This window comes from Aulonocara sp. 'chitande type north' Nkhata Bay, linkage group LG2 (assembly GCF_057382095.1).
Source record: "Aulonocara sp. 'chitande type north' Nkhata Bay isolate Kocher_YH1m ecotype deep benthic linkage group LG2, A_spYH_male_GT1.1, whole genome shotgun sequence".
NCBI classification, from domain to species: domain Eukaryota; kingdom Metazoa; phylum Chordata; class Actinopteri; order Cichliformes; family Cichlidae; genus Aulonocara; species Aulonocara sp. 'chitande type north' Nkhata Bay.
Window position 1 is genome coordinate 26,753,018 of NC_141345.1, and position 21,689 is coordinate 26,774,706.

Here is a 21,689-nt window from a genome sequence, read left to right on the forward strand (position 1 = left end):
TATTTTTCCCTTGTCACACGGATAGCCATTTGAATAAAACTTTTAATATATTAAATTACAAAAGTTTCTATTTAGTCGAATCTGTTTTTCCCCATTTCCTACTAAATGTAAGCGCTGAATGATCCTGTGGGTGTCAGTGTTACTATAAGGAAGTGCGAAATTCCACTCAGCCCCTTGTAATGTGTGCGTTGTCACCTCGGCCACAAAGAATATCAACGTTTGGGGTTTCGCCTGTGTATTTTTCTTTTCACGAAAACGGATGTCTGGAGTAAAATCTCAGGAAAACTGGATGATTACTAAGTGGAAAAATACGCGTGGATTTTATTACATATGATTTTTCCAAAGGACAAAGAGGCAGAATGATAACTTGGCCGTATCCTCTGGTTTTCGCCGCGCTCTTCTGTTGTGTGCAGGTGATTTTAGCTCAGATTAAATATTTGACTCCAGAGGATGTTAAAGTGGGAGCTATTATTGGAAATGTTGCGAAGGATCTGGGGCTCGATGTCGGTACATTGATAAGCAGGCGTTTTCGTATTGTGTCTGGAGCCCAGGGTACGCTGTTTGAGGTAAACCCGAACAATGGGGCGTTGTATGTTCACGAAAATGTGGACAGGGAACAGCTGTGCGATAGAAATGTTGCCTGTTTATTAGATCTAAAAATTGTTGTTGAAAACCCCCTTGAAGTCCACTATGTTACTGTTGAAATAATAGATACTAACGACAATAGACCCAGTTTTGCTGAGAAAGAAAAGGTAATAGAAATAGCAGAGACCACACTGCCAGGAGCACGATTTCAGTTACCAGGCGCTCGTGACCGAGATGTTGGAGTAAATGCGGTGCAGATTTATAAACTCAGTCAAAACGATCATTTTCATCTTGAAATTCGAGACAGAGGGGAAGATAAAATCCCTTTCCTCGTACTGCAGAGAAACTTGGACAGAGAGCGGAAAACAAACCATAGCTTGATTTTAACCGCTATGGATGGGGGGACGCCGCCAAAATCCGCAAATCTGAGCCTTACTATAAAGGTTCTTGATAACAACGATAACAGACCAGTATTTTCTCAAGAGGTTTATTCCGTTACATTGCAAGAAAATGCCCCATTAGACAAGACTATAATCAAAGTCCAAGCAACAGATCTAGACGAGGGTATTAACGGGGACGTCGAGTATACTTTTGGGGGTGATATTACTTCCAGTGTGTTGCGACTATTTACTTTAGACAGACTCACGGGAGAAATTCGAGTTATCGGAGAAATTGATTATGAGACAGCCAGTGTTTACAATTTAGATGTCCAAGCCTCAGACAAAGGTCAGCCGCCGATGACGACTGACTGTAGAATTATAATAAAGATTCAAGATGTCAATGACAATAAACCAGAAATAGAAGTGACTTCAATATCCAGCATAGTCCCAGAGGACTCAAAACAGGGTACCGTGGTCGCTCTCATTACTGTTACAGATGCTGATTCTGGTTTAAATAGCAAAGTCATATGTCATCTAACAGAAAATGTACCATTTGAATTAAAACCGTCATTTAAAGAAAACATGTACTCGTTAGTAACAAAAGAATCACTAGATAGGGAAACTGTGTCACATTATGACATTTCAATAACAGCTACAGACTGTGGTGAGCCGCCTCTTTCCACCTTTAAAAAGTTCAACATTCAGGTGTCAGATGTGAACGATAATATTCCGGAGTTCTCACATAATCCACTAGAATTATACTTGACGGAAAATAACGCGGCTGGCGCGTCAATATTCTCTGTCAGTGCATTTGATAAAGACTGCAATGAAAATGCAGCAGTATCCTATCAAATACTCAGGGGGGGAGCTGGCCGCAATGTTATAGCATCCTTTGTGAATATACATCCCGAAAGCGGACAAATTACTGCGCTGAACAGTTTTGATTTTGAAACGATGAAAACTTTCCAGTTCCAAGTTGTTGCCTCAGATTCTGGAACTCCGTTACTAAGCAACAATGTCACAGTCAACGTCTTCATCCTGGATCAGAACGACAACGCTCCAGTCATCCTGTATCCACTCAGCTCCAACGGTTCTGCTCAAGGTGTGGAGGAGATTCCCCGAAACGTCAACGCAGGATACTTGGTGACTAAAGTCAGAGCCTATGACGCTGATATAGGATATAACGGCTGGTTGCTCTTTTCCCTCCAGGAAGTTACTGACCACAGTCTCTTTGCTTTGGACCGCTATACAGGACAGATCAGAACACTTCGCTCATTCACAGAGACAGACGAGGCTGAGCATAAACTGCTCATACTGGTCAAAGACAACGGCAACGTTTCTCTCTCAGCAACAGCTACTGTGATTGTCAAACTTGTGGAGCCCAAAGAGGCTTTTGCAGCTTCTGATGTTAAAAGTGCAGCAAAAGATGATGAGGACAGTAATGTCATATTTTACCTCATGATATCTTTGGGCGCAGTTTCTGTGCTTTTTCTCGTCAGCATCATCGTGCTGATTGCGATGCAGTGCTCCAAATCCACAGACTATACTTCTAAATATCTGCCAGAGACTAATTATGATGGGACACTGTGTCACAGCATCCAGTACAGATCAGGGGAGAAGCGGTACATGCTAGTTGGACCCAGAATGAGTATAGGATCTACTATAGTACCAGGAAGCCATGCAAATACTCTCGTGCTTCCTGATAGGAGACGTCCTTCTGAAGAGGTAAGACCTTAACACCCTTTTGTAAAAGCATTTTCCCTTTCCGTTATCGGCTTGCTTTACAATATCAGTTATAATGGCAGCAAGTAGCATAATGGTGCAGTGGTTCGCGCTATTACTTCAAAGAAAGAAAGTTTGGGTTTGTCTGGCTGGGTGGAGTTTGTACGCTTCCCGAGCCACTCTGTTCAATGTGCTATGTTTTCTTGCTGTTTCTTTTTAGATCACATTCACTGATAAGCTAGAAAGCCATACATGTACAAATAATAATAATAATAGTAATAATAATAGTAATAATAATAATCGTTTGTAGTTTTGCGAACTATTCGCTGCCCTTGGTGCTGATTGTTTTTTTTTCCCTTTCTTTTTTTTTTTTCTTTGAGCATGTGTTGGGAGCCTTTACTGTCTCTCTTGGTAGTTGTTTATATGCTACTTTTTGCGATTAAAGTTCTGTGGGAGATCCTGTGATCGCTATCCATGGTGCCAAAAACTATCAGGCTATCAGGTGAAGGAATGTTAAAGAAACACAATGATTGATTAATGACATTATCTGTTGGAGCAAGTTATCAGCAAGTTTTTATGGGGTAAATCGAGAGAAAGAGGGAAGAGACTAGAAAATGTTAAAATACTAAATTTATATTTGTTGTTCGAGAGCCAGTCAACTTTAATTCAGTTCTCAAGCCTAAAAGAGGATTCAATCAATGGGAAAAAGAAAAAAAAAACAGCATATGAGGTTCTTTCTCAGCACAGCCTCTGGGTGTCACTATGAAATCAGAAAACCTTTAAGAACATTGTCCCTCCCCTTGCAAACCCTTTGTCTAAGCTGAGCAAAGCACTTGGACCAAATATACCAGCCGACAAAACCCTGTTGTTGGTTTTGTAAATATGTGGCGGTAAGCGAGTCGGTTATTGCTCTTGGCATTAACAGCTCCTGTGGATTTATATGCTGTTGAAAAATGATGGAGACTCCAACAAGTCACTACTCCCGGTTTGCCTTTTATTTGGCGTTGATGCTATTTTCCGGAAGAGAAGCTTTGGCTCAAATAAGATATTCTGTTGCAGAGGAGGTGGACGATGGCACTGTTGTTGGAAATGTTGCGAAGGATCTCGGGCTTGATGTAACCTCTTTGGGTGACCGACGGTTCCGTGTTGTCTCTGGAAGTGAGGACAGTATTTTTGAGGTAAACCAGAATAGTGGGGCATTGTATGTCAGTAATCATATCGATAGAGAGGAACTCTGTCAGGGCAGCGGTGCTTGCCGCATGGAGGTAAAAATTCTTGTAGAGAACCCTTTGGAAATACACTACATAATCGTAGAAATTACTGACATAAATGATAATTCTCCTAGTTTTCCTGCAAGAGAGCAGACATTTGAAATAGCTGAACAAACACTGCCAGGGAAGAGATTTCAGCTGCACACTGCTCGCGATCCCGATGCTGGATTAAACTCTATTCGTACATATACTATAACCTCAAATGAACATTTTGAAGTAAATATCCGTCAAAGTGATGCAGGAAAGGTACCGTTTTTAGTGCTTAAGAAATCACTAGATAGAGAACAAAATAATGAACACAAGCTAGTGATGACAGCTGTCGATGGAGGAAAACCTCCAAGATCAGGCACATTAAATGTTACCATAACTGTTCTGGACAGTAATGACAATCGTCCAATATTTAGTCAGGAGATTTATCACTTGTCTATAAAAGAAAACATACCCGTCGGTGCATCAGTATTTAGAATGAATGCGACAGATTATGATGACGGTACTAATGGAGAAGTTGAATATACTCTCGGAAAAACTTTATGGCAGAAAGTTTATGATATTTTTGAACTGGACAAAATAAGTGGAGAAATTACGGTCAAAGGAGTAGTGGACTATGAAGAAAACAACGTGTATGAACTGGATGTTGAGGTATCGGATAAAGGAACGCCTCCATTGATGGGCGAGTGTAGACTAATTATAAAAGTACTAGATGTCAACGATAACCCGCCTGAAATCGAAGTTACATCACTTTCAAACACAGTGCCTGAAGATTCCAAGCTTGGCACCGTTATTTCACTTCTTAGTGTGAAAGACAAAGACTTCGGTGTGAATGGAAAAATAATATCAAGCATTATTAATGAAGTCCCTTTTGAATTAAAACCTTCTTATAAGGAAAACACATACTCAGTGGTAACTAAGGATGTTTTGGATCGAGAGGTGGTGTCCCATTATGAAATAACAATAAAAGCCACCGACTGCGGTGAACCTCCACTATCTACTTTTAAAACTCTGCGCATTGAGATATCAGACGTAAATGACAACAGTCCACATTTCAAACAAAATCCTTTAGAGTTTTATCTCGTAGAAAACAACGCTGCTGGAAAGTCTATATTTTCTGTAAGCGCTTCAGACAATGACTTAAATGACAATGCAGCCATTTCATATCACATTATGAGAGAGGGGAGCCAAAATGACGTTATGTCATCCCTGAATATAAACAGTGATAATGGACAAATCACTGCGCTGAAAAGTTTTGACTTTGAAACGCTGAAAACTTTCCAGTTCCAAGTCGTTGCCTCAGATTCTGGAACTCCGTCATTAAGCAACAACGTCACAGTCAACGTCTTCATTCTGGATCAGAACGACAACGCTCCAGTCATCCTGTATCCACTCAGCTCCAACGGCTCTGCTCAAGGTGTGGAGGAGATTCCCCGAAACGTCAACGCAGGACACTTGGTGACTAAAGTCAGAGCCTATGACGCTGATATAGGATATAACGGCTGGTTGCTTTTTTCACTGCAAGAAGTGACTGACCACAGTCTCTTTGCTTTGGACCGCTATACAGGACAGATCAGAACACTTCGCTCATTCACAGAGACAGACGAGGCTGAGCATAAACTGCTCATACTGGTCAAAGACAACGGCAACGTTTCCCTCTCAGCAACAGCTACTGTGATTGTCAAACTTGTGGAGCCCAAAGAGGCTTTTGCAGCTTCTGATGTTAAAAGTGCAGCAAAAGATGATGAGGACAGTAATGTCATATTTTACCTCATGGTAACTTTGGGAGCAGTTTCTGTGCTTTTTCTCGTCAGTATTTTCGTGCTGATTGCAATGCAGTGCTCCAAATCCACAGACTATACTTCTAAATATCTGCCAGAGACTAATTATGATGGGACACTGTGTCACAGCATCCAGTACAGATCAGGAGAGAAGCGGTACATGCTAGTTGGACCCAGGATGAGTCTAGGATCTACTATAGTATCTGGCAGCCATGCAAATACTCTAGTGCTTCCTGATAGGAGACGTCCTTCTGAAGAGGTAAGACGTTGCCCATCATTTTTTAATTCGTTTAATTTCTATTTCACAAACAGACGCCCTGAAACAGTACTTACTGGGGTATTTTAACATCTATACCAATACAAATACACGTTTCCTTTTAATTATTTTGGTCTCAGCTTTTGAGAAGTTTCCCTTACAAAGTTGAAAAAAAGTTAAGAAATGTATAGTTGTGACGCGTGGGTCTTACACGTTCCCAGCTTTAAATTTAGAATTAGTCAATTTATGGGCAGTATACATCAGCTTTGTTGTTTTAACACACATCTACATTCGCTGTGTAAAACAAACTCTGTATAACTACTTGATGCCCATTGCGATCAAAGTATGTCAACATGAAATTCATCCCTATAGAATTAATCTGAGTACTATCAGATCCATGTTTCCTAATGCTTCTTCGATTGCATTAAGTTCTATGGCAGGAAAAAATAGTACAGTCGCTTTAATTTGTAAGGCGGAAAGAAAGCATATAGAGAAGACAAAATATATGTATCATATGAATCACGTTTTGTAACACATCTCCTCTGGGTGTCACTCTTACATCGGAAGAAAAAAATGACTCCGTCCCTCCTCTTTCAAAGCTTTTGTTTCAGATTGAGGAGGGGAAATCGCGTATTAAAACCAAACCCACCAGCTGATGGACGGTTTATATTTTAGAAATATGCTATAACCTGCTGTTTGTCGACTCAGGGAGCTTCTGTGTATGTAGGTACTGTTAAATAGCTATGAAGATCACTACAGGATCACGAACGATGAAGGGTTACTGGTTTGTTTTTCATGTGGCCGTATTGCTGCTTTTTGGGAAGGAGGCTTTTTCTCAGATACGATATACTGTTCCAGAGGAGGTTGCAGATGGAACTGTAGTTGGAAATATTGCGAAAGATCTGGGCCTTGACATCAATTCTTTGGCTGATCGACGTTTTCGTGTTGTGTCTGGAAATACGGATGCCTTTTTTGAGGTAAACCAGGACAATGGGGCTCTCTATGTTCGCAAGAAAATCGACAGAGAGGTTCTCTGTCAAGGAAGTGGCGCATGCTTACTGGAGCTTAAAATTCTTGTTGAAAACCCACTGGAAATGCATTATGTAGTTGTGGAAATTACTGATGTAAATGATCATTCTCCTAATTTCTCCGAAAGAAATCAGAGATTTGAAATAGCCGAACATACACTGCCGGGAAGGCGGTTCCAGCTACACACCGCTCGTGATCCTGATGCAGGACTTAATTCCATTCATACCTACACCTTAACACCAAACGATCATTTTGAATTAGATGTCCGCCAAAGTGACGAGGACAAAATACCATTTTTAGTCCTAAAAAAGTCGCTGGACAGAGAGCAAAAATGCAACCATTCGCTTGTGGTTACAGCAGTTGATGGGGCTAAACCTCCAAGATCCGGAACCCTAAATGTTACAGTTATTGTTCTAGACAGTAATGACAATCGCCCAATGTTTAGTAAGGATATTTATGAAATTTCAGTCCCAGAAAACGTTTTGGTTGGCACCAAAATATTTAAAATTAATGCGACAGATCCAGATGAAAACTTAAATGGAGCAGTTGAATATAGCCTTGGAAAAACTCTAAAGAAGAAAGTGTATGATATATTTGAACTGGACAAGTTAAGTGGGGAAATTATAGTAGAGGGATTGATTGACTATGAAGAAAATGACGTTTACAAACTTGATATTGAGGCGTCCGATAAAGGAACACCCCCACTCACGGGTGAGTGCAGAGTCATCATAAAAATCACAGATGTTAATGACAATCCACCAGAAATAGAAATCACGTCACTATCAAATTCAGTATCCGAGGACTCCAAGCCTGGCACAGTTATTTCTCTACTCAGTGTAACAGATAGAGATTCCGGAGTGAACGGAAATATTATCACAAGCATAATCTCAGACGTGCCTTTTGAATTAAAGCCTTCGTATAAGGAAAATATATATTCAGTTGTAACCAAGGGACTTTTAGATCGAGAAAAAGTGTCTTATTATGAAATAACAATGAAAGCCACGGATTGTGGTGAGCCTCCACTATCTACTTTTAAAACCCTTAGCATTCAAATATCAGATGTAAACGATAACATCCCACAATTCTCGCAGAATCCACTACAGGTTTACCTGTCAGAAAACAACGTTGCTGGAAAGCCAATATTTTCAGTAAGCGCGACGGATAAAGACTTGAACGACAATGCAGCTATTTCATATCACGTTGTGAGAGAAGGGAGTAAAAATGATATAATGTCTTTCCTAAGTGTGAATTCAGACAATGGACAAATCACTGCGCTGAAAAGTTTTGATTTTGAAACGCTGAAAACTTTCCAGTTCCAAGTTGTTGCTTCAGATTCTGGAACTCCGTCACTAAGCAACAACGTCACAGTCAACGTCTTCATCCTGGATCAGAACGACAACGCTCCAGTCATCCTGTATCCACTCAGCTCCAACGGTTCTGCTCAAGGTGTGGAGGAGATTCCCCGAAACGTCAACGCAGGACACTTGGTGACTAAAGTCAGAGCCTATGACGCTGATATAGGATATAACGGCTGGTTGCTCTTTTCACTGCAGGAAGTTACTGACCACAGTCTCTTTGCTTTGGACCGCTATACGGGACAGATCAGAACACTTCGCTCATTCACAGAGACAGACGAGGCTGAGCATAAACTGCTCATACTGGTCAAAGACAACGGCAACTTTTCTCTCTCAGCAACAGCTACTGTGATTGTCAAGCTTGTGGAGCCCAAAGAGGCTTTTGCAGCTTCTGATGTTAAAAGTGCAGCAAAAGATGATGAGGACAGTAATGTCATATTTTACCTCATGATAACTTTGGGCGCAGTTTCTGTGCTTTTTCTCGTCAGCATCATCGTGCTGATTGCAATGCAGTGCTCCAAATCCACAGACTATACTTCTAAATATCTGCCAGAGACTAATTATGATGGGACACTGTGTCACAGCATCCAGTATAGATCAGGAGAGAAGCGGTACATGCTCGTTGGACCCAGAATGAGTATAGGATCTACTATAGTCCCGGGTAGCCATGCAAACACATTAGTTCTACCCGACAGGCGGAGAGCATCTGAAGAGGTAAGACCTTAACACCCTTTTGTAAAAGCATTTTCCCTTTCCGTTTTCGGCTTGCTTTACAATATCAGTTATAATGGCAGCAAGTAGCATAATGGTGCAGTGGGTCACGCTATTACTTCAAAGCAAGAACCTTTGGGTTCGTCTGGCTGGGTAGCCACTCTGTTCAATGTGCTAAACACCAGCTGTTTTCGTGCTGTTTTTTAGATCATATTCACTGATAAATTATAAAGCCATAATAACAATAACAATTACAATAACAATCCTTTGTGGTTTTGCGAACTATTCGCTGCCCTTGGTGCTGATTGTTTATTTTTTCCCTTTCTTTTTATTTCTTTGAGCATGTGTTGGGAGCCTTTACTGTCTCTCTTGGTAGTTGTTTATATGCTACTTTTTGGAATTAAAGTTATGTGGGAGAGCCTGTGATCGCTATCCATGGTTCCAAAAAACTATCAGGCTATCAGGTGAAGGAATGTTAAAGAAACACAATGATTGATTAATGCCATTATTTGTTGGAGCAAGTTATCAGCAAGTTTTTATGGGGTAAACCGAGAGAAAGAGGGAAGAGACTAGAACAATGTTAAATTACTAAATTTCTATTGGTTGTTCGAGATCCAGTCAACTTTAATTCAGTTCTTAGCTTGTAGCTTGTTCTCAGTAGCAGTGTTGCTCATCTAGTCACACTCAGGTTATACAATTGCTGCATGTGTTACCGTTTCCTTGAAATCACACTACAGCAAAACAGTCATCATTATGACGTAGTATATGTCCCGCTTTGCATTGTGGTGTTTTTGAAAATGAAGTACTTTAAAACATGATTACATTTTCATTTTTTACTGTAGTTACCTTTGAGACGGTTTTAATTACCAATACTATTACCAATATTATAGCTAAGCTGCAATAACCAGAATAGTTTCTTGTGAATAGGAGAACAGTTTTTGATATTACTATGTTACATTTTCTAGTTACGTTTGTCAACCTCCGCTTTCTGTTGGTGTTACAATTACAGGTATCTTTGGTAACGAGAGCAGCTATGTCAAGAGCAGCTATCGCTGTCTGTAGTGCTGAACTATACTGTGGCGCGTTGCCGGTTCCATTCAAAGTAGGGTGTCAGATTAATATACTGTTATGTAAAAGCAGAAAAATTAAATCTTTCTTCAGTACTATTAAAAAATGAATACAAAATTCAACTGGTGAAATTCAGGGGAAAGAAATACCTCACGTATCCTTAAGTAAGTGGATAGAACTCTTTTATCACTATTGTCCTTAGTGACAAATTTTGCACATAAAATACATACCTATACTGGTCCTTACTTAAAATCATCAGAAATAAACATACAGAGTTGTCCTCTTGGTGTCACTATAACATAAATGACCAGAAAACACAGTCCCTCCCCTAACAAAGCTTTTTGTCTGGTGGTTCACAGCAACGAATGCATAATATCTAAAAACGGGAGTCGGATGAGACCGTGAAGTAATCGCAAATATAATTATTATAGAAACAGATTCAGGTGTCATCGTGTGCAACTGGACAACAATGAGGAATGGAAGACCGTATCGATGCTGTGAGTGCTTCTGGGTTGCTTTTTATTTGACACTGCTGCTGGTTTTCGGAAAGCGGGCTTTGGCTGATTTGAGATACTCTGTTCCGGAGGAGGTCAAAGAAGGAACTACTGTTGGAAATGTGGCCAAGGATCTTGGTATTGACAAAACCTCTTTGACTGATCGTCGGTTCCGTGTTGTTTCTGGATTTAAGGACGCGTTTTTCGAGGTAAACCCGGACAATGGGGCTTTACAGGTTCGTAAGAAAATCGACAGAGAAAAGCTTTGTCACGGTAGCGGTTCATGCCTCATTGAGCTAAAAATCCTTGTTGAAAATCCCCTGGAAATGCATCATATTGCTGTAGAAATTGCTGATGTAAATGATCACTCCCCCAGCTTTTCTGAAAAGGAGCAGACCTTTGAAATGGCCGAGCATACATCTCCGGGAACACGATTCCAGCTTCACCCGGCTCGTGATCCTGATGCTGGAATAAACTCTATCCGCATATACACACTAACGTCAAACGAGCATTTCGATATTGAGATTAGTCAAAGTGATGAGGACAAAATACCATTTCTAGTGCTGAAGACATCTTTAGACAGAGAACAAAAGAATAAACACTTGCTAACTGTAACAGCAGTTGATGGAGGTAAACCTCCAAAATCTGGCACGCTTAATGTATCCGTTATTGTTCTTGACAGTAATGATAATCGCCCGACATTCAGTCGGGAGACTTACCAAATTGAAATAAAAGAAAATGTCTCTGTTGGTGCTGTTGTTGCAACTGTAGCTGCTATAGACCCAGATGAAGGCACTAACGGGGAAATAGAATACAACCTGAGCAAAACATTAGCGCGTAAAGTTTATCAGATATTTGAACTGGATAGTGTAAGTGGACAAATTACGCTAAAAGTAGCATTAGATTTTGAGGATTCTGAGATTTATAAACTAGACGTTGAAGCATCTGATAAAGGACAACCTCCATTAATCGGAAGGTGTAGAGTAATAATAAAGATACAAGACATTAATGATAATGCACCAGAAATAGAAGTCACGTCACTATCAAATACAGTAACCGAAGATTCAAAGCCTGGCACAGTTATTTCACTTATCAGTGTAACGGATAAAGACTCTGGACTTAATGGAAAAATAATTACACACATGACCGACAATGCACCTTTCGAATTAAAACCTTCTTACAAGGAAAACATATATTCCGTGGTCACGAAGGGAGTGTTAGATCGAGAAACTGTACCAGAATACGAAGTAATAATAACAGCTACAGACTGTGGTGAGCCTCCTTTATCGAGTTTTAAAACTCTTAGCATTCAGATAGCAGATGTAAATGACAACAGTCCACAATTCACCCAAAACCCATTACAGTGTTACCTGACAGAAAATAACTTCGCAGGTGCGCCAATATTTTCTGTGAGTGCGGTAGACCTCGATGCAAATGAAAATGCAGCTATTTCATATCATCTTCTGAGAGAAGGTGGTGAAAATTATGTAATATCTTTTCTAAATGTGAATTCAGATAATGGACAAATCACTGCGCTGAAAAGTTTTGATTTTGAATCGCTGAAAACTTTCCAGTTCCAAGTTGTTGCCTCAGATTCGGGAACTCCGCCACTAAGCAACAATGTCACAGTCAACGTCTTCATCCTGGATCAGAACGACAACGCTCCAGTCATCCTGTATCCACTCAGCTCCAACGGTTCTGCTCAAGGTGTGGAGGAGATTCCCCGAAACGTCAACGCAGGACACTTGGTGACTAAAGTCAGAGCCTATGACGCTGATATAGGATATAACGGCTGGTTGCTCTTTTCACTGCAGGAAGTGACTGACCACAGTCTCTTTGCTTTGGACCGCTATACAGGACAGATCAGAACACTTCGCTCATTCACAGAGACAGACGAGGCTGAGCATAAATTGCTCATACTGGTCAAAGACAACGGCAACGTTTCTCTCTCAGCAACAGCTACTGTGATTGTCAAACTTGTGGAGCCTAAAGAGGCTTTTGCAGCTTCTGATGTTAAAAGTGCAGCAAAAGATGATGAGGACAGTAATGTCATATTTTACCTCATGGTAACTTTGGGCGCAGTTTCTGTACTTTTTCTCATCAGTATCATCGTTCTGATTGCAATGCAGTGCTCCAAATCCACAGACTATACTTCTAAATATCTGCCAGAGACTAATTATGATGGGACACTGTGTCACAGCATCCAGTACAGATCAGGAGAGAAGCGGTACATGCTCGTTGGACCCAGAATGAGTATAGGATCTACTATAGTCCCTGGAAGCCATGCAAATACATTGGTGATGCCAGATAGGAGGAGAACATCTGAGGAGGTAAGACTAACATATAACACATACTGTGCATCCAGCTCAGATGTGTCAGCTGTTATTTGGTCTGCAAGATTAAACCTTTTGATAACTCATGATGAATGAATTAATGGGTTAGTTGCTTTTTGAATCCATATCAATACAAAAATGTGTACAAATTCAAAATAATTACCAATACTATAACGTTTTCTTTCATTATCAATATAAAGAAAGCCTATGAGTTTGTTTGTTTTAAGATTTCTTTTAGTAGAAATATCGGAGAAATATATACAACAACACCCACTACTACTGTTACTAACAGAAACAAAAACAACAACAATAATAATAAAGAGAAGAAGAAGCAGAAGAAAAGAAGAAGAAGCAAATATTGCGCAGCGTTTTGTCTCGAATCCTGCATGTACGTCCTTCCGACGTGACGTGTTAAATTGTTACTGTGGCGGAGTTCACTAATATACACCGTTTATTTTCTCAATGACACATGAGACTAATAAAAAGTCTCTGACTGTAAAGATGGCGCAGCCCTTCCCTTAGCATATTATAGTGTGTTTGCTGCAACTTGAGTTTATCTGCTGACTTATGTTGATGTGGCTGTTGTTACTAATGTATAGGAAAACCTTTCAGAGTATAAATCGTCTAAAATGTTGTCCTCTTGGCGTCACTGTTACACCGAGCATTCCATAAAGGAATTAGGTCCTCCCCTAAGAAGGCTTTTGTTTGATACCTCACAGCAAAGCTGATGTGAGTCGGATGAGGCGGTGCCATATGTTTTCTTTACATACTTTACGAAAAGCCAAGGATATATAAATTGAGCTTCCTAGAGAAATATGTTTTATGTGTAAATGTGTTGTTTGAGAAGGATGGCTGAGAGAACACGAAGCAGAACAGGCAACCGCTGTTGCTTTGCTTTTCATTTGTCTTTGCTGCTGATTTTCGGAGAGCAGGCTTTCGCTGAACTGAGATACTCGATTCCAGAGGAGATGAAAGAAGGGACTATTGTTGGAAATGTTGCTAAGGATCTTGGTCTTGACAAAACCTCTTTGGCTGATCGTCTGTTACGTGTTGTATCGGGCTCTAAGGATGCGTTTTTCGAGGTGAATCCGGACAATGGTGTGTTACTGGTTCGTAAGAAAATCGACAGAGAGGAACTGTGCCATGGAAGTGGTGCTTGCATGATAGAGCTAAAAATGCTTGTAGAGAACCCACTGGAAATCCACTATGTAGCTGTAGAAATTACTGATGTAAATGACCATTCCCCGAGTTTTTCTGAAAAACAACAAACCTTTGAAGTAGCAGAACAATCATCCCCGGGAACACGATTGGAACTGCATGCGGCCCGTGATCCTGATGCTGGCATAAATTCTATCCGCACATATTCATTATCTTCAAATGATCACTTTGATATAGAGATTAGTCAAAGTGATGAGGAAAAAATACCATTTCTAATTCTGAAGAATTCCCTAGACAGAGAAAAAAAACATAAACATTTCCTCTTTGTAACCGCGGTTGATGGAGGTAAACCTCCGCGATCAGGAACGCTTAATGTTTCCATCACTGTTCTTGATACTAATGATAATCGCCCGACGTTTATACAGGATACTTATCAAATAGAAATATTTGAAAACGTTTCGGTTGGGACGACTGTTGCAAATGTAAATGCAACAGATCCGGATGAAGGGACAAATGGGGAATTAGAGTATAGCCTTAGTAAAACATTAGCGCGTAAAATTTATGACATATTTGAACTGGATAGTGTAAGCGGAGAAATTACACTGAAAGGAGGGTTGGATTTTGAAGATTCCGAGGTTTATAAACTAGATGTGCAGGCGTCAGACAAAGGAACGCCTCCGTTAACAAGCAGGTGTAGAGTGATTGTGAAAATTAAGGACGTCAATGACAATCGACCGGAAATAGAAGTCACGTCACTGTCAAATACAGTAACCGAAGATTCAAAGCCTGGTAAAGTTATTTCACTTATCAGTGTAACGGATAAAGACTCTGGAGTTAATGGGAAAATTATTTCACGGATAACTCAGGGCATTCCTTTTGACTTAAAACCATCCTATAAAGAAAATACTTACTCAGTTGTTACTAGCAGGTTTCTGGACCGAGAGGTGGTGTCACATTATGATATTACAATAGAAGCTACAGACTGTGGTGAGCCTCCTTTATCCAGTTTTAAAATTCTTAGCATTCAGATAGCAGATGTAAATGACAACAGTCCACAATTCCTGCAAAACCCATTACAGTGTTATCTGTCAGAAAATAACTTCGCAGGTGCGCCAATATTTTCTGTAAGCGCGTCGGACAACGATGCAAATGAAAACGCAGCTATTTCATATCATCTTCTGAGAGGAGGTGGTGAAAATGACGTCACAGCATTCCTAAATGTGAATTCAGATAATGGACAAATCACTGCGCTGAAAAGTTTTGATTTTGAAACGCTGAAAACTTTCCAGTTCCAAGTTGTTGCCTCAGATTCTGGAACTCCGTCACTAAGCAACAACGTCACAGTCAACGTCTTCATCCTGGATCAGAACGACAACGCTCCAGTCATCCTGTATCCACTCAGCTCCAACGGCTCTGCTCAAGGCGTGGAGGAGATTCCCCGAAACGTCAATGCAGGACACTTGGTGACTAAAGTCAGAGCCTATGACGCTGATATAGGATATAACGGCTGGTTGCTCTTTTCACTGCAAGAAGTTACTGACCACAGTCTCTTTGCTTTGGACCGCTATACAGGACAGATCAGAACACTTCGCTCATTCACAGAGACAGACGAGGCTGAGCATAAACTGCTCATACTGGTCAAAGACAACGGCAACGTTTCTCTCTCAGCAACAGCTACTGTGATAGTCAAACTTGTGGAGCCCAAAGAGGCTTTTGCAGCTTCTGATGTTAAAAGTGCAGCAAAAGATGATGAGGACAGTAATGTCATATTTTATCTCATGGTAACTTTGGGAGCAGTTTCTGTGCTTTTTCTCGTCAGCATCATCGTTCTGATTGCAATGCAGTGCTCCAAATCCACAGACTATACTTCTAAATATCTGCCAGAGACTAATTATGATGGGACACTGTGTCACAGCATCCAGTACAGATCAGGAGAGAAGCGGTACATGCTAGTCGGACCCAGGATGAGTATAGGATCTACTATAGTCCCTGGAAGTCATGCAAATACTCTAGTGCTTCCCGACAAGAGAAGAACATCTGAAGAGGTAAGATGCCTTAAATGGCCAAAACTCTAGTTTTGCTTTTAGTAGAGTTTGACAACAAACTTGTCTTGATTTGCCATTTAGAGGTGTTGGTGAATGCTGTCAGTGGTGCTGAAACCACGCGCTATTTATCTTCTTCTTTCTTTCCTAACACCATGAAATTTGACATGTCCTTCTTAACACAAGTGCAAGTATCAACTTAAAGATGAGATACTTTAACATGCACTATTATCCAGGGAAAAAAAAACTTTGATAGTCACTTGGTGTCACTATCTGAGCAGAAAAGTGTTTAAAGATAAGCTCTTTGTCAGCAGTATGGGACCTCCTATTTGTGGGATGGGTTTCACTCTATGCCTCCTCTTCATTTAGAGCATATATTCATCTTATGTGAACCTGATACTGCACGGTAGCCTGTCTGGTGATATGAATATTTTTTATTATTTTTCTCAACTCGTGGAAAACTCGGTATTGTAAATCACAGAGGAACATTTTTACCTCCTAATTATGGAGCGAAAACAACCTGGAGCATCAAAAGACGAATTGCGGTGGATCGCTTTCATTGTTGTAGTTATTCTAGTGTGGAGCCGCGCTTCGGCGCAGATCAGATATTCCATTGCCGAGGGAGTCAATGAAGGAACTGCTGTTGGAAATATAGCAAAGGATTTGGGATTGGAAAAGAATATATTGAAAGAGAGAGGATGTCGCATTGTTGAGGGTTCATCGGAGTCGTTTTTTCACGTGGACCAAAACGATGGAATACTATACGTTGACCGTATAATTGACAGAGAGAAGGTTTGTGAGAGAAACACAGCGTGTTTGATCAACCTAAAAACAGTGCTTGAAAACCCTCTTGAAATTCATTATGTGACTGTGGAGATTCAGGATGTGAACGATCATGCTCCTAGCTTTTCAGTTAAACAGTACCGTCTCGAAATTTCAGAGTCAGTTTTACCAGGTTTGCGCCTCCAGCTGCAGGCAGCGCATGACCCCGATGTTGGTCAGTTTTCTGTCCAAGAGTATAAGCTCAGTCCCAATAATCACTTTCGATTAGAAGTTAAAGATCGCGGAAAAGAGGGGAAAATACCGATTTTAGTTTTACTCAAGACGCTAGACAGGGAAACAAAGAAAATTCATAAGCTACTTCTTTCAGCTATTGATGGAGGGAAGCCAAGTAAATCTGGAACAGCTGAAATATTTATCGATGTGTTAGACGTTAATGATAATATGCCAGTTTTCAATGAAGACACGTACTCGGTACTTGTGAACGAAAACACTCCCACCGGTACAACAATAGTAAAAGTAAATGCTTCTGACTTAGACGAGGGATCAAACGGTGAGCTTATCTATTCTTTAGGTAGCAATGTAAACCACAGGATACGCGAACTATTCCGTGTTGATCCAAACACCGGTGAAATTATTATTCAAGATGTGCTAGATTTCGAATCAGAGGAAAGCTATGAAATTGATATACAAGCGTCTGATAAAGGCTCGGCTCCGTTAAGGACAGACAAAAGTGTGTTGGTGAAGATTGTTGATTTGAATGATAATGCCCCTCAGATAGAGGTCACTTCGTTTTCAAAGGCAATACCCGAGGATGCAAGACTGGGAACTACTGTGGCATTAATCAGTGTTATCGATAAAGACTCTGGTCTTAACGGGAAAGTAATTTGCTCATTTAATGAAGAAGTCCCTTTCAAATTGTCACCTTCAACACACGACAACATGTATTCCATAAGTACAAAATCGCCACTGGATAGAGAAAAGCAGGCCATATATGATGTAACAATAGTTGCAAAAGATGCAGGCACACCCTCGCTAACTTCTGTAAAAAGCATTACTATTATTGTATCGGATGTGAATGATAACAGGCCGGAGTTTTCAGCAAACCCTTACACTTTTTATGTTACTGAGAACAATTTACCAGGGGTTTCAGTGTTTTCTGTGAGGGCATCAGACCAGGACGAGGGTGAAAATGCCCATATTTCATATCATATCCTGAGAGACGAAAAAGAGAATAGTAAACTTTCTTCATACAGTCTTAATATCAATTCTGATAATGGGGAGATATTAGCGCTGAAAAGTTTTGATTTTGAATCGCTGAAAACTTTCCAGTTCCAAGTTGTTGCCTCAGATTCTGGAACTCCGCCACTAAGCAACAACGTCACAGTCAACGTCTTCATCCTGGATCAGAACGACAACGCTCCAGTCATCCTGTATCCACTCAGCTCCAACGGTTCTGCTCAAGGTGTGGAGGAGATTTCCCGAAACGTCAACGCAGGACACTTGGTGACTAAAGTCAGAGCTTATGACGCTGATATAGGATATAACGGCTGGTTGCTCTTTTCACTGCAGGAAGTGACTGACCACAGTCTCTTTGCTTTGGACCGTTATACAGGACAGATCAGAACACTTCGCTCATTCACAGAGACAGACGAGGCTGAGCACAAACTGATCATACTGGTCAAAGACAACGGCAACGTTTCTCTCTCAGCAACAGCTACTGTGATTGTCAAGCTTGTGGAGCCCAAAGAGGCTTTTGCAGCTTCTGATGTTAAAAGTGCAACAAAGGATAATGAGGACAGTAATGTCATATTTTACCTCATGATAACTTTGGGCGCAGTTTCTGTACTTTTTCTCGTCAGCATCATCGTGCTGATTGCGATGCAGTGCTCCAAATCCACAGACGATACTTCCAAGTATTTACAAAAGGCAGATTATGACGGGACACTGTGTCACAGCATCCAGTACAGATCAGGAGACAGGAAGTACATGCTTGTTGGACCCAGAATGAGTATAGGATCTACTATAGTTCCGGGCAGCCATGCAAATACTCTGGTGATGCCAGACAGAAGACGCCCACCTGAAGAGGTGAGTAATAACGTGTTGCCACGTATTCTACCTATTGATTTTTGTCATTATTCTCAATGGTGGTGAAACTGGATTTGGATAGAATTTCGACAATGACCTCAAACACGTCAGTTTAGTGATGCAGTAGCCATAATTATTTGTCAGCTTGATATCATAAATTGTACTATTACACATATTCACAAGGTGGCGGTACCTTGTCAGTATAACGCCTTATAGCGTCTCTGAACGTCATACTCGAGTCCAACCACGCTACATGCAGTCTGGTTTGAGAGCGTTTAGTTGAAAGACTTGCTCTAAGCGTGTGGTGACTATTATTTTACACTGGCAAATAATATACGAGAAGTGGATTTATTTCTTGCTGCTATGGAGACAAAAATCTAAACATGTGGCGAATGATGGAAGCGTTTGGATTTTTACGTTTACCTCACAGTATGAAACAAAGGCGACGGGAATCATGGCGACAGCGATCACCACTCATCAGCGTTTTTGTTGTGCTTTTATTTTTCACAATCGCTTCAGGACAGCTGAGGTACTCTATATCAGAAGAGCTAACAGAAGGGAGTGTTGTTGGGAATATCGCTAAAGATTTGGGAATAGATCTGAATATAATGAAGCAGAGGGGATTTCGCATTATATCTGGCTCGACTGAACCTCTTTTCAATGTAAATGAGGATGATGGGGTCCTTTACGCAAAGCGCAAAATAGACCGAGAGGAAGTATGTAAGGATAATAATGTTTGTGTAATTAGTCTCAAAACTGTGCTTGAAAACCCACTAGAAATACATTATGTCATAGTGGAAATAGCGGATTTAAACGACCACTCTCCTGCATTTCCCGACAAAGCTCAGAAACTAGAGATCTCCGAGTCTGCATTACCAGGAGCACAGTATCAGTTACAAAACGCTCACGATCCGGATAGTGGCACAAACTCTATCCAACAGTATAAAATAAGTCAGAACGACCATTTTCGTTTAGAGATTAAAGACAGAGGCAAAGATGGTAAAACTCCAACTTTAACGTTGGGTAAACAGCTAGACAGAGAGGTTAAAAGTAGCCATAAATTGGTGCTCATGGCTATAGACGGTGGAACACCCCAAAACACGGGCACAGTTGAAATATACATAGATGTTTTAGACGTTAATGACAACATGCCAGTGTTTATCCAAGATACATATTCAGCTGTACTACAGGAAAACACCCCGGCTGGCACAACAGTCATTCAGGTTAACGCAACCGATTTGGATGATGGTCCCAATGGGGAAGTAGTTTATTCATTTGGCAGTGGCGTAAAAGGTAAAATTCGAGAGCTTTTTGATATAGACTCTGTTACTGGGGAGATAATTGTAAAAGGTCACATAGATTTTGAAGAACAAGACAGCTATCACATCGATATACAAGCCTCTGATAAGGGAAGCATTCCATTTAAAACTTATAAAAGTGTGATAATTAACATTGGAGACATAAATGATAATCCCCCTGAGATAGAAGTGGCATCGCTGTCAAGTGCAGTTTCAGAGGACTCTAGACCAGGAACAACGGTCGCGCTTCTCAGCATTACAGATTCAGACTCTGGGTTAAATGGAAAAATAATCAGCTATATCGCAGGGGACAGCCCTTTTACACTAACTCCGTCAATACAAGATAACATGTTCGCCGTGGTCACCAAGTCACAGCTGGACAGAGAGCAAAAATCAACATATGATATAACAATAATTGCAAAGGACGCTGGTGAGCCAGCCTTAACATCGGAAAAAACAGTAAACGTGTTTGTGTCAGATACGAATGATAATAGTCCGCAGTTTTCAGCGAGTCCCTATACGTTCTTCATTGCCGAAAATAACCCACCGGGAGCTTCTGTGTTTTGTATAACCGCATCCGACAGTGATGAAGGAGATAATGCGATTATCTCCTATCATATTCTTAGGAATGCGGGTCATGAAAATAAAGTTACATCATTTCTAAATATTAACTCCGAAAATGGGGATGTTTCAGCCCTGAAAAGTTTTGACTTTGAAACACTGAAAACTTTCCAGTTCCAAGTTGTTGCCTCAGATTCGGGAACTCCGTCACTAAGCAACAACGTCACAGTCAACGTCTTCATCCTGGATCAGAACGACAACGCTCCAGTCATCCTGTACCCACTCAGCTCCAACGGCTCTGCTCAAGGTGTGGAGGAGATTCCCCGAAACGTCAACGCAGGACACTTGGTGACTAAAGTCAGAGCCTATGACGCTGATATAGGATATAACGGCTGGTTGCTTTTTTCACTGCAAGAAGTGACTGACCACAGTCTCTTTGCTTTGGACCGCTACACAGGACAGATCAGAACACTTCGCTCATTCACAGAGACAGACGAGGCTGAGCAAAAACTGATCATACTGGTCAAAGACAACGGCAACGTTTCTCTCTCAGCAACAGCTACTGTGATTGTCAAACTCGTGGAGCCCAAAGAGGCTTTTGCAGCTTCTGATGTTAAAAGTACAGCAAAAGATGATGAGGACAGTAATGTCATATTTTACCTCATGATAACTTTGGGCGCAGTTTCTGTACTTTTTCTCGTCAGCATCATCGTTCTGATTGCGATGCAGTGCTCCAAATCCACAGACTATACTTCTAAATATCTGCCAGAGACTAATTATGATGGGACA

The 21,689-nt window shown here is 40.8% G+C and overlaps 2 protein-coding genes across 5 annotated transcripts in view; both read left to right on the forward strand.

The window, feature by feature from the left end:
• LOC147338011 (protocadherin alpha-C2-like) overlaps positions 1-21,689 on the forward strand; it is a 196,890-nt gene that overhangs the window by 26,865 nt on the left and 148,336 nt on the right. The gene's annotated exons all lie outside the window — the stretch shown is intronic.
• Positions 1-21,689, forward strand: part of LOC147338012 (protocadherin alpha-8-like) — a 75,662-nt gene that overhangs the window by 13,374 nt on the left and 40,599 nt on the right. The gene's annotated exons all lie outside the window — the stretch shown is intronic.